Consider the following 13,290-nt stretch of genomic DNA (forward strand, 5'->3'; position numbering starts at 1 on the left):
CTCATCAATCATTTCTTTGCAAACAGCAGCACCTGTGTGTGTTTTGTTCTCATTCTGTTCAGTTCTGTAAACTTCCTGTCTCCTGTGGGGGGACATTGAGCTTAATTCATTCCTCTAAAGAAGCAATCTGGCTCTGGGCCTTTCAGTGGAAAACCAGAGCAGTGTCTCCATCATCCTAATATTAAAATGGTCCGCATCCCTCCCTCTGCCCCTCATGTGTTCTGGCTGGCACGCACCAGGGCCGTTTGTCAGACAAACAGAATCTCAAATGAGAATATGGTTGACATCAGCCCACCAGGAAAGACGGATGACAAATTTCACTACACCTTTTATACAGTTGCAGAGGTTTGTCTGTCAAACTACTGCAGAGAAAAGGAATGAGTGTGTGGGAGCCAATGGGTCAAGGCAGGAATGAAAAGAGTATTGGTTCTGATTCTTAATTTTCTCTTTTTGTCTTTACTCAGCTGCTACCTTCCTTCCTCTCTTCATTTGTTGTCTCTGAAATGGCTTATGCAGACCAAGCACAACCAGTTCACTGTTGGCTCAAAAGTTATTACACATAGAGGCTGGATGTGTTCTCAGATAAGACATCAGAGTTTGTATTTAATCATTTTCTTGTCCTGGAAAATGTAATCTTGAAATACACAAACAAACTAGACTACTGAACACAAGTGGCTGGGTATTTTATAAACTGATCACCACTGATGTCTTCATAGGTGCCCAAGAAATGGAGCAAGCTGAGCAAATGCATCCCCATTATTCAATTAGGGAGAGCAAAGTTGTGGTTTTGCTACCCCACTTTTTGTTGTTTCCAAAATAAACGTATTATCAGTCCCTGCACTCAAGTGATTATATTTAAGCAGCCTATATCAATGACAAAAACAAGTAATAAAAAAATCTAACGCTGGTTCAGTCGAACCCATCGCTGATCGTTTGCCACAGCATGCTTTGGCTGTCATTCACAATCTGTCAATCCACACAGGAGTCTGGCTGTTTACAAAGGCGAGAAACATGCCATTTAGCCTAACTGTGATAATGGACTGAAAATAGAACATAGGAAAGGAGGGGCTAGGGTATGTTGAATGAACCTGCTTGGCCCACTGACTGCAGCCAAACTTTAAATTAGCTAAAAGTAGGATTGTAATGCCGCAGAAATGCCAACGCGATTTGTGAACCGATAGGATTCGGCTGTGGAGATGGGACGTTCGCAAATGAGCCAAATCAAAGAGTCTGCTCTTTTAAGTGTAATGTGGCTATTAATATTGTGCATTAGCCCTGTTGATTTTATTATTTGGGATGTAGAGGAGGATAAACGCACTTCACCCACCTTTTTCGAATGCAACATAGGGTTTACTCACCTTTTTATGAGTTTATAGGTAGTTTAGCCAGCGGACATTTACAGTTTACCCACCTTTTATTTTACCACTACATCCCCTCTGTGATTTTGTCCAATTACTGTTAACATCTCAGGCTAATTTGCAGCCCCGCTCTCTCCTTCGCCCCACACAACAGCAGACTAACCTAGAATAGTCTTTCCCAAACCTCTATTAGAGCACTCACCCCCTGTCCAGCATGTTTTCCATCCAACCCTGCTTCACCACAACTGGCATAAATGGGATTTTATGAGCCATGCACATTCAGCAAAGTGAGAAACACACAATCTCATATTGTGTCTCTTTCCCCAAGAATTTATTTTTGTATAAATTACTGAAATGGTGCATGACCAAGAGCAAAAATGTGTAAACTTGAAGAATTTGAAATCAGCATACTGTCCGTGGTGTCCAGCTGACATACTTTTTTTGTTTTTGTTGAAATTCTTTTTCTTTCTTTTCCTCCTTTTTTTTTTTCCCTCCTCCCTCCCTCCTGCAGGCTGAGGTAACTGTTGGAGGTAATTTAGTATCAGAAGAGCTGGTGAAGAGGAAGAACAGGAGCAGAGGGGGGGTTGTCTAAAGGGGAGTAAAGATTGACGGGCAGGGGTCATGATGGGACACGGGAGGGCCGCAGAGCTGACACCGAATGGTCTGAATCAGGGTTTCTCAAGGACTTTTATAATTCGCAGTTTGAACTTGGCCTGGGGGGTCGTGGGGGGAGGCGAACGGAGGAAAGATGGAGGGGAACAAAGGAGGGACGTGGAGGAAAAGAAAGAAGGAAGGGAGGGACTCTCACAGGAGCTGAAAAAATTGAGCGTGTGGTGTGTTAGGAGGGGGAGACGGACTGCTATCTGATACAGTGCAACTACGATGACAAATAGGCCCTGTTGTTTTTCAGAACCACAGACAGCAGCTCAAGTGATAGTTGGTGCTCCTCTGTGTGTGGAGAGGTGGCCAGTGCTGAAAATTAATGAGACTGGGGGGACTGTCCAACACAGGAGATTAATGTTGGATATTCAAGCTAGCAGTGGATAAATCAAGCCTCAAGCTGCCAGTTTGAACCACATAAATTATTGAATGGCAGTGGAATACACTGTTCAGTTAAAAACAGCTCAATTGTTACTTGGCACACCTGTTACAAAAGCACTTGTATAAGTGGCCACAGTGACAACAAGTGACCTATAATCATACTAATTCAATAGTGTTCTGTTTTAACTGTGCTGCAGCAACTTTATTGATTGTAAAACAACAAAGCAGTAATTGTCTCTTCAATTTGTAATGTATTTAAGCCTTTAGAGGATCGCATCCTTATCAGCGCTGAGCCAGGCACCAGGAAATGGCGCTGGAGTCTCACACGGAAGCACACTCCAAAGGATGTATATACACACATAAAGACGCACATGCAAACACAGGCATGCACATATGTTCACATGTAAGTACATACAAGTGCACACACACGCACATATGCCTAGATGGACACACGCAAAGACATAATGAACACACAGTGCACTACCTGCGAGCGGACCACCCAAGAGACCGTTTCATCTGTCCAGTCATGTATGTGTGTGTTTGAATACCTCAAAGAGTCGTGCCGTAGCCCGCCACTCCACTCGCTCTGCAGCCCTAAGCTGCGAGAGGCTGAAGAAAAGGGATTTGCGAGTTCACCACTGGCTGCTGAAATGACTGCGATGCTTTGGCGAGTTCTGCTTATGTAGGATTTAAGTGGCTGAGAAATTCGAGGACAGTTTTTACTCCTCTGATTCAATCCACTGACTGATCTGTCTTTGGCAAATTTAATACACGAATGTAAGATTTAAAACCTCAGGGGCGAAAGAAGCTCTTGACTACTTCCTTTTCAGTGGGTTGTAATAAAAAGTGTCATTGTGAGGGAAAATACTCTCCATAGCCCTATGGGTGCAATTTACAATATATTTATATATCATGAACCGTGCATACACAGCCGACCCACAGACTCGAATCACAAATGTTTAACACTATATGTTTACGAGGCAACTATACAATACATTGTGAAATAGCAGAGTTAATCATGTACGGTTGCAGAAATTCCACATTACAATTTTTTCCTAAATCTATCCAAAGTGTCAGTTCCAGTGGTTTCCTTTTGCTTATCCTTAAGCCAGGACCGGCTTAGACTGATAAGAGGAGCTAGCCGAGGGTCATCAGCTGCTTAGCCTGTATATGCCTATGGGTATAGGTGTGTGTGTCCATATACTGTATAGATGTGTGCATCCTTGCATTTCAATATGATACAGTATGTGTTTGCTTGTGTGAATGTGCATGTATGTGCACCAATATTCATTAAATGCCAAAATATGCACAAGCATTGAGCATTTTGTCAGCAGTGCTGATGTGGACCGTATATATGCAGAGGTATTCAGAGAGGTTGGGGATCTGCTTTATCTCAGCTCTTTGATGCTGTATAAGAAATTCTTCCCTGACCACATTCAGGGGCCAATCCAATATACTGTACCTGCGCTGAGATATGGTCATACAGGTAAATGATATTATGGCGGTTTAAGTATGCTGAAATGTACTGGTGTGTGCATTCCTCCACATTACTGTAATTGTATTCTGTGCATTATGACCATACTTAACGGTATTCAACTTTTATTTTACTTACTGACTTTCCTTATTCTACTGTATGTTATTATACTATAATCAGTTCTTCTGTATTCTGATCAGTTTGACTCAATTCAGACTTAATTCTCTACTGTACTATTCATTTTTCTACAGTCTACTCTGTGTCTCTCTTATTTTCCTCCGTGTTTCTCAGCCTACCAAAATTCAAGTAGGGGGCTAACAAGATGATGACATGAAAGCTGTGACCAAAGTGGTAAAAAAATGCAGCACTTCTATTTGTTCTCAAATGTTGCTTGTGAGGAGACAATAAATAGATAATCATTAAGAGTATTTTTTGACTGATTAATATTTTAAGCCTCAATCCCATTCTGGTAATTAATGTAAAGAAACAACATGAAAAGGATGTTTACCAATCTGCATAACCAGCCTGTGATGGGGCTGTACAAAGCTGTTCTCTACTCTGTGATCTGCTGAATTGCTCTTCATTTTGCTTTACTCTACTCTGGTAAATGTTGTAAAACACTTGTCTTAGCAAGTATTCTCAGTAAAAGGAAAGAAAAACAATTTTACTTCTTCCCATTGCAGTTTCCTTGTTTTAAGAATTGTGTACTGCACAAATAAGTATAAAACATGGCACAAGGCAAATCGGTGTATCAAAATAATTATTTTATTTGTATTGACAATGAATGAAATAACGATTTTTTTATGGCTTCCGGGAAGTTTATAGTCCTGGCCAAGAAAGTCTGTCACATAACCCCCCGTAAATTGGCAAATTGTCCTTTTTACACTTCAGTTTTTGTTAATTTAACATGTTATTTAGTGAGATTTAGAGATGTAGGTAAACTAACTGGTTCCAGCTACACATTTACCATACAGAAATTAGGGTATCAATGTTCTCATCCAAGTCTCTGCAAGAAAGCAAATAAGCGCATTTCTCAAAGTGTCAAACATTGTGATTTTCGCAGAACATTGCAGTTCACTTTGTTCGGTTTTGTATTTCTAGAGGAGGAGAGGAGAGGTATTCATAATCTAATGGGGAGCAGGGACTGCAGGAGAAAGAGAAGCAGCAGTGGCCATAAGGAAATTATATGGCTTTTAGATGATTTAGAGTTTCCCTTTTATGATATTTCAGGACAATCATATCTTGTGTAAAACTTGTTTACAGTGCACTTGTAAATCTTGTTCCTTGTATTCTCAGATTATTTACTGTGCAAATTCATTCAAGACTCAAGTGTCATCATTCTGGGAGGATTATTATCCAAGGTGTTACAAGGTCTGAACTAACTTCCCTGTTGGCTGAGCTGAAACTAAATCTGTCCTATACTGCATGCTGTATGGTAACACTGGGCATAAATTACATGTAGTGTAGCTCCTCGGGGCACTAAACACAGCAGCAACACACATCTTTATGGAGCAATGAGAATCATTAGATATGAGAGTTTAATATTGGAAATGTATGTCTCAAAGTGGCTGTAACTATTTCTGTACTGCAGGAATTAATTGGATTGCTGCAAAATAGTTAAATGTCAGCCAGATATCTACTTTATATTCTTTACAGTTAGAGAAATTTCTGTCTTTGATGTCAGAATTTCCATGACAGAATTATTGATTCCCTTTAACTCCAACTGCAAATCGGGTCCGGCATGGAGGAAGACTCATGAATGAAATACGAAGAATGTTTGAATGCATACATCTCAATCTCCTATTTAGCTATATTATATACCTCTACACGTTTATCTTAATGCTTCTCAGTTCTATATGGGTAATAAACTATTTTTCCAATTTCTAGCAGGATTTCCAAATTAGATTTACCAGGATGGAATCACGTTTCTCATTAGAAGCAACTGTTATCCATCGGGATCAGTATTTTCCTGGCTGTCTGACTGAGTGAGTTCACACCAGCAGATCAATAAATGGCTGTGTTTATTATGTGAAACAAACACACCCAGCAGGCCATTATTCTGTCCCTCAGTGTGATAGTAAAAACACATCATAAACATTTTCCAACTGGCCTGATGCCTGGAAATCAATTATGGCGTTATTGATACCCACTGTAGCATGTCATAGCAATGGTAATGATATGAGACATATTAGACCACTGACAACACAATCTTCTATCTGTTTTAAAAATGTTGACCTTGACTTATATGTAGGTGGTAGAACACATTAGATTAAAGTTCAAATGAGTCATTGTATTGATCTCAGAAATAAGCTGGTCATGTGTGGAAAGTGTTTACTATTTTTCCTCCTGTGAGATCAGTATTCATTACTTGTCAGTTTAGAGCTTAATCATGAATGGTTATAATTAATGCTTTGCTTGTATGATGAATGGTTATGATTGTGTGTGGTGTCGCCCCAGTTTACAATATCTTTTCTCCTCTGAGCCCTTGGCTAGTTCATACCCTGTGACCCTGTGCTCCCCATGCGTTTTCTGCCTCAGCAGACTGCTAATCGATGATCTAAATTGCCTTATACATAAGAAATGATGCAGCAGTGCCTGTAGGTGGTCCATCATGAATGGAGACTTGTCAATTGAAACTGATGTATCATTTTTCAGTTTTTTTCAAATTCATGTAGTCTTTATTGCCAGGACCATAACAGTTATTTGGGGCATTCAGAGCACTTCAAAGGCCTGGATGGACATAACACTCTTTTGGTTGAATTATCAGTACAAAATATTAAAAAGTGGGTTTAAAAATATATGGTATTTTTTGACAAAAACTTACTGAAAATGTTCCAAAGCCATATCTTGTGGTCTCAGAGGATGGAGTTGCTCAGTTGTCACAGAGGTTTTCAGTTGTTATCAAATGACCTAAGTATGGAATTTGGAATTCTCGTTCAATTTTGGATGAATTCAGCAGCTATGCTGCAGTGTTTTGTTCCCAATTACAACAAAACAAAACATTTAAAATTTGCTACAGCTCTGATCTTGCCTGACTGGTGTCTTTTCCATAGCAATGGAGGATGAAGCACGTGGGAATCATTGTATCCATGATGTAGAACCACCCAGCAAACATGATACATGCTATCTCGTTTTGATTTTGAAATGGTAATTTACAGTGGGGACAATCTTCAAAACCAGCTCATCCCAATTTACAACTCTATTAAATACAATATGGCCAAAGCAGGTTGTACAAGGTTTCCAATGTAAGTATAATACCCCAGATTTTTAAGAAAAAAAGACAAAAATGTGTGAAAATGAGAAGGAAAAACAAGCAGTTGAATACAAATGTATTGCAAAACAAATAAAATATTTAAAATAATCCATATAATAACATGATATATACTTCATACTTTTTAGAGATATAGAGATGAAATTTAAAGAAGAGGATGGAGACTGGACATCACTGCCTTGATATTTGTCCTGCTTGAGTTTCTGTTTTAAGTGTTGAAAGGAAAACAACATTTGTCTTCTCAAGATGTGTTGCTTGGCCAAGTATTTGGAAGGCAGACTGTAAATTTGTGACAGGTAAAAGTTAATGGGGTGACATGGGAACAGCACCCAGGGGTGTTAGTTCAATTCAGATATGTCGTGTCTCATTCCACCGCTTTAACATTTGACTCAAAATGTTCTGGCATGAAGACCGGAAATCCTATTTATTTGGTGTCTACATGTACAAAGCTCCTGATGTGTGTTTTCCAACAGGGAGCTTTATTTAGGATTGTCATGGGAGATTTCTAAACTTCTTTGGACTGAATGGTAGCACTGGTCTTCAGATGAACACTGACAGTTTTGGTTTATTCCTCCATCTCAGTGACTTATCAGTCACCATCAGCTGCCCCTAGAGCACTGTGGGGTGGGGAGGTTTTATTGGATGTGTGTGTGTGTGTGTGTGTGTGTGTGTGTGTTGTTGACACCAGCAGAAGGACAGAAACACCTCCAGGTTAAGAAGATGAAGCAGTCTCTGATTTATTTTCACTTCTAGACCATACCTCATAGGAGTACCTTACAGACCCTCATATTCATTTACAAAGACAGCCACACACAAACACACACTCCACTGTAAACACATATGCACAGCCTTACCGAAATCCGAGGATTAAAAGCTTCTGTTTGGTCACAAATTAAGTGTGTGTGTGTGTGTGTGTGTGTGTTTCATTAGTGTATGATGAGAGAGAAAGAGGGAGATTTGGCAGTGTGCTGAGCAGAGAGAAGGTTCAAAGCTCTGGGCTTTTTTTTTTCCATCTCCTTGCTTCAGCATGTGCACCACCAATGACCTCAATTAGCTTGGCGTCTGATAGACACACACAGAGCATCCTTAGATCACACACACACACATGCATACACTAGCAAATACTAGGATATAGTGTTAAAAGAGAGGGGACGGCAGTGATGATAGGATTAGTGGAAGGAGACCGTTACAGCTCAAACATGTTTGTGTACTTCTCAGTTTCATCATTAGAGTTAAACCTTTCCTGGTCTTGCTGCCTGTTGGCCGGAAAGAGAAGCAGTGTGACAGAAGAGAGTGAGAAAGTGACAGAAGAAGAGAAACACAGAGAATCACAGACCCTATCAACAATGAGGAGGATGAGACAGAGAATAGAAGTTGGGTATGGATCAAAGAGAGGAGACAGAGGAGAGAGTCACAGAGCCAAAAAAGAAAAAGTAGGAGCTTCAGTTCAAAGAAACTCAAAAAGAAAGAAGAATAGCATAGAGGAAGAAGATGGAGGAGAATTTAAAGGGAGGTAAGAGGATGAAATGGGGCAATGAATGAATGAAAGGAGAGCAGTAAGGAGAATGAATAAAAACCAGCAGCAAGAAATGAAAATGTGAAGAGCAAGAAGATGAAGGAAGAAGTAGGCGCCAGAAGAGGAAGAAGCGGGCTGTGCACAGATGTAGTTGGAGGAAGTGGGGATCTGTCAAACGGCATGCTGGCTGAGAAACAGTGCTCTGACCTTCACGGGACAAGCTGCTACCACTGACGAGAATTTATGCATGCTCTCACTTTGTATTATTGGCTTAGTATAGTGAGAGTGTATAGGTGTGCACAGCCATGCATGCATGTGTAGATTTGTGTGTTCTTTTGTGTGTGTGGCCATATGAGTGTGACAGAGACGCGTGCAAATGTGTGTGTACGCTGTGTGTGGGTTGGCCGGGCCAGCCACAGCGTGAATGAGGTAAAGATTGAGGGTTTTCCCGCCATCACACACACGTTCTCCGTCCTTCTTTTATTTTTGCTCTCTCTGTCTTTCTCTCTCTCTCCCTCTGCAGCCCCATCTCTCTCTGCTCTCCGCGGGAACTCCATTAGACCTTGCACTATGTTATCTTATCCTGGAAAAATAGCCAAACCGCCTGCGGTTCAGAGCAATTATTGTACACCATATCTCAGGAGGTGTTACAAATTAAACATGGCTTGGGTCATGCACGTTTTAGCTTTAAGCAACAGCATACAGTACAAGCAAATGTTCATATTTTAACATCCTACTGTATTACATGTAATGATAAGCACCAACGGTTGCACACACTTCTTAGAAATTTTTTAATTTATTATACAAGTTAGAATTTGATAGCACCTGAGGTGTCGAATATAAGAAAAGGTCATCTTACAATGTTTATGGAGTTACAAAAACCCAATAATAATTTATCATGAACAAGGGATATTGTTGAATACATTCAAGAGGTTAATGTGTGAGGCATTGGTGGCCTCAGGAAAATGTTAGTGAGTGAATAATACTCCCTCATTTCAAAACACTGGAGGTGGAATAAAAATAAAATGAATAAACATCAAAAACATCATGCAAACTCACTACAGATGCAGTGTTCCCTGGTAAAAATTAAGGCTGATGGGTTGAAGACAGAATGATTTTCTCTCCAAACACAAACAAACAAGTAGTTCACTTGTGAAGGTTTCAGTGAATAGCAAGATCACAAGGAAAGTGAAACCTCAAAACAAATCGTCCAAGATAATTGGGTATTGAACTTGCACAATTGGTCATGCGATGAATACTTATTTCTTTCTGTGTATTCAGTTGTGCAGTTTTTTTTTCATTTTATGTTCTTAATTTGTAGTGTGAAATGATGTGAATTTTTTTCTAGCTTATTCAGCTTATTTGCTGAATGTTTTCAATGAGTTTTGAGGTTTATGGAGGGTTACTTTACAGCTCAACGTTACATAACTGAATTAAATGCAGCCCATGGGGATGAATGAAGATGAAGTGGGGGAGACACGTTTTAGATGCTTTCCGCACCACTGCTGTACTTACGAGGAATACTGTAACCAAAACAAATTGCTTCCTTGTAGCTATCCTACAGTACTAATGCGGGATAGCAGCACGCAAGGCGGAATCTCTACAATAGCCACCACTGCAGGTTCATTTTCAGTGAACTGAATAAATATCTGCTGTGCAGCTCAAAATGTCAGGGAACTTAAATAAATGTACACCAAGAGAGCAAAAAAAGTCAGTTTGCACACTCTGCTTTTTTATTGTTTATTCCCCCTCTGGTATCTTTTCTGATCTGAGTCTGCATATGTGCACATGTGTGAGGGTCCGGATATGTATCATGCCTCCATACCTGTGTGTATCAGTGTGCATGTGATTTAGGGTGTGTTATGCAGATTGCAGGAAGCTCGTGCTAGCAATCTGTCTATTTGAGAAGCATCTGCATCTATGACGGTAGTCGTCCACCTGTTGTGCAAGCCAAGAGTACAGAAGGCTTTCCAAGAGCTTGGAGAGAAGGGGGGATTTATCACAAACACAGACTGATAGCTTCTGATGTCTGGCCATGAAGCCAGTTGGAGATTTGTGGCCACACCCCAACATGAGATTAGCAAAACTAAAGGACAAAACTTTTAGCTTCTTTTAACTTCTCCTCAACTGCATGACAACACAAACAGATACCTGCTGGCTTCACATGAACATGCCAATACCTGCAGACACTCAGCAGGGCTTGAAATCCTCACACCTACATAGAAATACACAACACACACAGGCTAGAGGCTCTTTTCTGACATGTGATTAGCTATGACTCCTGAAAGTTAAACTGGCCTCTGGTTGAACACACACACACACACACACACACACACACACACACAAACTAACGCTGTACACACAGACACTCTGGTAAGTCAAAGAGGTTTTCTGCCCTGTGGTTGTCCTTGGGCTATATCATCACAGAGAGAATCAATAGAGCCATCGGTCAGAGTGAATGGAAAGAAGGAGAGAGACAGAGAGACACTGAGAAATATATAGGAGGAAAGAGGGGGTTGCACAGAAAGATGGGGAGAGAGGGAGAATAATAAATGTGAGGCAGGGGAAGGGAGGGAGGGAGGAAGAGCTGGAGTAAGGAAGAGGGAAGGGAAAGAAAAAAGAAAAGTGAGTAAAAGTGTGTATCATTAGAGGAAGTGGGAGTAGGAGAGTATCACAGAGGAATAAGAGGAGGAGTGGAGTACGGAGCTGGCAACAGTGTTTGAGGCAAAGGAGAACAAAAGGAAGCTGTAGACAAAGTGACAAGGATGGATGAAGGAAGCAAGTGAAAGTAGAACAGATAGAGAAGGAGGGAAGAAAACGGAGGGAGAAAGGGATGAGTGAGTGAGCAAAGCATGTGAGCAAGAAGTGAGTGAATGAAGGAGGGGAGGTAAGGAGGAAAGATATAAGAGCAGTAAATCAGTCTGTGATTCAGTTAAAAAGAGGGAGGGAAGGAAGAGAGGAGGTAGGGAGAGAGGACTAAAGAGAGAAAAGGAAGGGGGAAAGTAAGAAATGAAGGATAAAGGTGGATTGTCTGAGTGAGTAAATGAAGAGGGGAGAAAGGAAGAAGACAGGAGGGAAAGAAAGTTAAGAGGGAATTACGGGAAGATAGAAGAGAAGAAAGCGAGATTAAGCATTTGAGTGAGCCAGTGATTAAGCGAGACAAAGAGTGACCCTGCAATCAAGTTTTGTCAGATTTATGGTATACTGTACATGAATGACACTTTAATATGTCCGAGGATCAAATTGTGATGTAATTGCTCTTGTGAATATGGCCGATCAGAACCGGGGTTTCTGCTTGAGCAGTAATAAATTTCATACAATAAAGTAAAACATCACTTCAAATTTGGTACACAAACAGAGGGCATTCGTTGACGTCATGAAACATTCAATTCCTTGCATTATTATGAATTTTTAAAGCTGCACTGCATCAATATTTTTATATTAACAATGGATCAAATGACTATGTAATGTGAAAGGGGTTGTTCGTAGTGACAAACCCACATAGAATTATCACAAGACTCTGCAGCTCTTGGCTCTACAGAGCATTTTAACGTCTTTCAGCAAATTGTTTTTGTTTTACAGCCCTCAACTTTACATTTTTGGTTCAGTCTCACCGCTCTCATCAACCCATTTCTAATTGCATCAGGCAGCTGTTTTCAGTGGGAAAAAAAACCTGCCCAGCACCAAATGGCAGACAAAGTTAGCAACATTTAGCAGCTAAATTGCCAGATGTTTTTCTCAGGCGTTGGCAAAGACTACAACAGAGCTAAAAGAGCAATTAATATCTGACTTCCATTCAGGTGGCCAGAGGTATGATTCCAAATTAATTCTAACGTTGCCCCGTGTCTGCTGGACGTCTAAACAGGAACCTATATGCTGACACATTTACCATATCTACTTTGTAAGGTGATAACATGTCAATGCTGTGTTTACAGCTTTTTCTGTTGCCCCCAAGTGCGCTCTGTTGCACTTTAACCTCACCAAACAGTGATGTCATAGGGTCCTTGAGTAGACCTCTATATAACTGCAGCAAGGTGACAAGTTAAATCACTGGAGGGCAGCAAAAAAAGATTTTCAGGGGCTGTTTAAGTTACTCTTTAAATATTTGAAATAGCCAAAGATTGTTGACTATATAGTAATGTATGCTAGCCAATGACACAGCTTTTGTCACTTTTGTCTGACCCTAAGACATATGACTGTGAATAAGTCCATAGTATAGACATGGAAAAAAACTTTTACTCAAGTGTGTTGAGGAAGAAAGGAGTTTTGGGGTGTTAAGGATTTTGGAGTAGGAGTAGCAGCAGGAGGTGGACAGAGCAGATGTGTTTCTGTGAAGGCGTAATTACATCAGACTAGTCCCGGCCAGGAAGGCAGCCTGTCTGTCGTCAACTTTATTAGCGGGTCCCATGTTAATGCAATGACAAATGGCCTACGGGGGAAAGAGGCTGATTAGATCGGAATAGATCATAAAAGACACAGATTAGCTCATATTAGCCTCATACAGGACCTCTCATTGTTACCCAGCTGGCCTGTGCTCCTGCTCTGAGGTGAGCTTGGGCTCCCCACCCCTCCTCCTCTTCCTCATCTTCTTCTTCTCTCCCATTATACACATTGCAAAGTGCTGTGAACG

General features: G+C 40.6%; 1 protein-coding gene across 2 annotated transcripts in view; it reads left to right on the forward strand.

The window, feature by feature from the left end:
* The window catches only part of LOC122861919 (glutamate receptor ionotropic, NMDA 3B-like), a 103,129-nt gene that overhangs the window by 10,826 nt on the left and 79,013 nt on the right, over positions 1-13,290 (forward strand). The gene's annotated exons all lie outside the window — the stretch shown is intronic.

This window comes from Siniperca chuatsi, linkage group LG15 (assembly GCF_020085105.1).
Source record: "Siniperca chuatsi isolate FFG_IHB_CAS linkage group LG15, ASM2008510v1, whole genome shotgun sequence".
Lineage (NCBI taxonomy): Eukaryota > Metazoa > Chordata > Actinopteri > Centrarchiformes > Sinipercidae > Siniperca > Siniperca chuatsi.